We start from the raw sequence: 4,783 nt of genomic DNA, 5'->3' as shown, positions 1-4,783 counted from the left end.
TGGCTGCTTCAACAAAGCAGTCAGGCTCAGGTTGCTGTGGTTCGATCCCCACAACTCAAGCCAGCCAAACCTGCCCTGAGTGTGTTGGGAGCAAAAAAACAATAAAAAATAAAAATAAAAAATAAAAAACAATAATTGAATAAAATAGCAAAGACTTGTATCAGTGGCAAACAACCTCTCCCTTGAATTTTGTTTTACTGAATTAATGCCTTAAATGTTTAGAGTATATAACCATTTTACCAGCAACACCTCAAACTTACTGCCATGGCCATTGTCCCTCAAGTCCCAACTTTTACATTCTAACCTTTTATAACCAGGGTATCACAGAGTGCTCTTTGAGTCAACTTATGGAAATTGGTACTTCATGCTCTCTGAAGTATTATCTTGGGTCAAGATATTCATCATAAAACTTTTTATATTATTATCATTTATTTAACTCTACCTTTTATGTTGCTCCTGGGGTCTAGGTCTTCCCTCCCCTACTCTTAAGACAACTATTCTTCTATAACCAGAAAATGAGAGCATCTTACTTCAGTTGCTGTAATATCTGTCCTTTGTATATCACCAACCCACATCCAGGTCTCTTGGCAAGAAGGGACAGGTACAAGAAGGACAAAGTGCATTTACAAAACACTCTGAGAACTCATAACATTTTTTTCACAGTGGTAAGCTATAAGTAACTACCTGATAAATAATGTACTTAAATAAATCATCACTAACCACATGATGTAAGATTGTAACCATCCAACAAGACAATTTAGGGGAATGAACCAGGATTATATTTGTGTTTCAGCTGGGCTGCCGTAGAACTATTGTACCAACCTGGCTGCTCTTGGGTTTCTATTAAAGGAATAAAGCATGTGTTTGGGAAGAGGCAGTTCAGAATCTAGATTTGCCAAGTGTGTAAAACCCTTCACTCCTAGATCATTGCCTAGGAAGCCACTAAAAGCAGACGATCTTTTTCTAAGGACAGTTGTATCAAATGGCCAAACCACTTTATGCCAGTAGGAAGTAAGAAGCATAGAGGCAGAAATCTTTATTTTTTCTTGAATATTTAAGAAGGTTCAGTCCTCAAAGACACAGATAGCCAGGATTTATAGAGAAGAATAGGAAATATAGCTCATGGTTCAACAGCCAGGCTGTTTTGTAAGTTGCCTTTGCAGTAAATTATGGGTCATTTTGAGAGTGAAAAGCACCCAAGAAAGCCAAAACTATGACAGAAGATTAGTTTTCAGGGTCTTGATAGTCTGCCTTCTACTGGCTGATTAGTTAGGGACAACCATGCTGTCAAATGGTATCATCCCTAAAATGATGTCAATAGTAATGAGACACCAGGGAAAACATCCGCACTGGAAGGTACTACGGAATCCTCTGGATTTTGCCCACAGAAGCTATGAATTTACCTATGTTTCCTCCTTGGTGGACCTGGGCATCTCTGGAATTGTTGTCTGTTCATACTTCTGCAGCCAATCACAATAAATTTAATTATCTCTTCCTTATATTGTCATATCCAGTGATATGACTGAATGTTTTGTTTTTTATAATTTTTGTTTTATTTATTTATTTATTTATTTATTTATTTATTTATTTATTGGCAGAACCAGGGATTGAACTCAGGCCACTGTGCTTGCCAGCCAGTGATAGCTTCTACTGAGCTATCTCCCCAGCCCCTATACTGAATATTTTAAGACAGTTTGTCTTGTAAGAATTTTAAGTCAGGCAGAAGTACCTACATATTTGGACTGCTATAGTACATAACAAGTTTGTAGTCACTTTTCTAGTGAGGTCAGTTATGGAAAAGTACATAATCTTGGCTGATTTATTTATCAGTAGACACATTTACATTTATCTGCAACATATTTATCTGCTGAATAAAAGTGATATCAGTCTGTCATCATCATACATTAAATACTTCTAAGATATATTAAAAATTTTATGAAGCAATTTTCATGTTACTATTTCACTTCCATTCTCAAAATCCTTGAATAATGGAATATCTACTTTTATTAATGAAAACAAGAGCTTTATCCATTGCTATGCATTCTCAAAGTAGCAAAACTGACAAGAAACTGGGGTCTTTGATCCTAGAATCTGGTGCTTGTCCAGAGCTGTCATTAAAGCTTTCCTTTAAGTAGTAAAGTATGACTAAGGTCTTCTGTTCCCATGTGCGTATCCTGCTATGTCACTTGTAAATGTTCACAAAAACTTGGAGATGTTTGATACTTAATTACAAGATTGGGTCAACTAATATAATGCCCTGGATTCTGAAATTCTCATTAGATACTTTAGATGTTAGAGATTATTGTGTGCGTCTGTGGATGCAGAAGGTTGATTTGTCCCTGGCTGTCACCTCCGCCCCAACCTACCCCCAATTACCTGGATGATGTATTAGTGGAATGGACAATGCTACTAAAGAATTCTTTCATCTGAGAGTAAAGACGAAAACAAACCAGCAAGTTCTCCCTGCATTGTCCCACAGCGCTTTGTTTTATCTTCCAAAGGTTTGATGTTTGATAATGAATAAATTAGGATAAAATATGAATGCAGCCTCTGTAAGGACCCAGCAGGAAACATTGGCTGTTGAGCCAGTTCTCAATCAGCAAAAGAAAGCGGCTCATTTGGCATCAAGAGCAGGCCTGGGAAGTCTGCTTATTTACAGGAAAGTCCAAGATGAAAAAGGAAGTATGTGTGTCTGACGCATATGTGCGTCCAAATGACATAATAAGTGCACTTAGCCACTTCAGTTTTGTGGAAACACCACAAGCTTTATATAGACTACTTTAAGTAATTGTCTTATTATATTTATTCTTTAAAAACATTTACTAAGTGATTTATTATTTCCGTATTGTTGATTAAATTGGCATTCATGTGTTATTAATGCTCATGTTTTACCCTTTCGGGCTGAATATCTTTGGAACTCTCTTTGCAGCTGCAGAATACCCACATTGCTCACACAACTATTGCATGGCTGATAAAGGCAACTTGAATGATCCTACCAAAACTGGCTTTATACAGAATTATATGCACAGTTTCAGGAACTCAGTGTTAACACTTATTTTCTATTATTGTCAAATTTATATCTGCTTCTCTCGTCCTGGCCTCCTACATAGGTTAATTTCATTAAAAGTTGCTACATGTCCTTACTCAGGACAATGCAGCCAGTCTCTTAACATCTTGAGTTAATGTCAAGATCCATGGTGAACAGCATCCGTACCTAAGTGGCACAGGTCTTATGCTATTGCAGTTCTCGCCACATCTTCCCTGCCAAGAGCTGTCACATGAAGCTAACAACTTCCAACTCTGTAGCTCAGCTTCTGGACAAAGGCAGGCCTGTGTCTGGAGCCCTTGCTTCATCAGGACGTGCTGAAAAGAAGAGATGGGGATTCCCTACAGATTTCATTCTAAGATATAAAAGAGGCATGGAGTGCCCTGGGGGAGAAAAACTTTTTTTTTTGGCACTGTTCCCCTTTCTCCTGTGCCTCTCCGGCCATCCCAACTCAGACTGTAGGCCTGCTAAGATATGAGCCTTGAGAAAAGTTTGTCAGACAGATGGACAGGCACTCACTTGCTGTCTGTATATCCCTCGCTTGTTTCTTCTTCTGGGGTGGTTTAAACTTCTTAAAATTTCAGAGCACAAAACACAGTTTCTACAGGAAGTCTAGTTATTATTGGGAAAATGATTTTAGTACAACGAAGATTTTTCCAAATCATCTATCACAAGGGAGAGTCACATACAACACCTACATGTAGCCCAAAGGACATAGCTCAGTATCATGCACCTTGATGCTGCCCTTACAGTCTTTCAGTCTTGAAGCACAGGATATTAAATCTCCTCCTCAAAAATGTGATCTGATAAATGACCAGGGTCCATGTAGGACCAACTCTTCCTTAAGTAGGAAAAATATATGTAACAGGTTCATTACCTTAAGAGGTCACTGTTACCATAGTATTTCTTTATCAAGCTGTAAAGGAAAAAACATTCTATTTGATAAGAGAGACTAGGTGAATGAGAAAAAATGAATCATTATATCATATACAAGGTACAAATTCCCTATGGTGAATGTTATTATTGTATAAGCCTAACATGGATAAATAGAATTATTTAAATGAGAAAAGGGATGCTTGAAAATAAGGTAGTTAGTTTCTGCCATAGATGCATTGAATAATATTAAGGAAAGAAAATTAAACTTTTGCTAGTCCCTTCAGAGAAACTTCAGGTGTTTGAATTCAGTTTTCTTCTCCACCTTTTGGCTAAGATCAAGTGTAGTGTCTATTCTCATCAGTTTAATATGACTTGAGCTTTCTTAAGGGATACAAGGTGTTGCACAAGATATAAAACAATGACACACATATCTAAATCCAGATGGATTAGTTGAAACTAAATTTATTTCTATTTTTTAATCTAATTATAAGTGCCATTCATTATATTCACTTAAAGTTTTTCCTTGGACTTCTGTCTTCTTGTTTCCTTCATCTTTATGACTATGAAAGCTGAGATTTTTATCTGTTAATTAGTAACAAACTTCTAGCATTACAAGCCTGGGAGAAGTCTGCAGAATTAGTTAAATACTTATGTTCCTACTGTATATGACTTTCAACCTGTAAAGCTAGTGAAAAAGAGAAAAGGAAAAAAGGAGGGAAATAAAGAAAAAATATTTATTATAGGAAAATATATTGTAGTAATAAATGACAAGATGCAGTTCTTTTTAATTTCACTAGGTGGCATGTAACTGATTTGAACAAAGTTGAAATTATAGAGGAGCCAAGAAAATTATGATTTGAA

This window comes from Octodon degus, unplaced genomic scaffold (assembly GCF_000260255.1).
Source record: "Octodon degus isolate 3935 unplaced genomic scaffold, OctDeg1.0 scaffold00040, whole genome shotgun sequence".
In the NCBI taxonomy this organism is placed as follows: domain Eukaryota; kingdom Metazoa; phylum Chordata; class Mammalia; order Rodentia; family Octodontidae; genus Octodon; species Octodon degus.
This window is presented reverse-complemented; position numbering follows the sequence as displayed.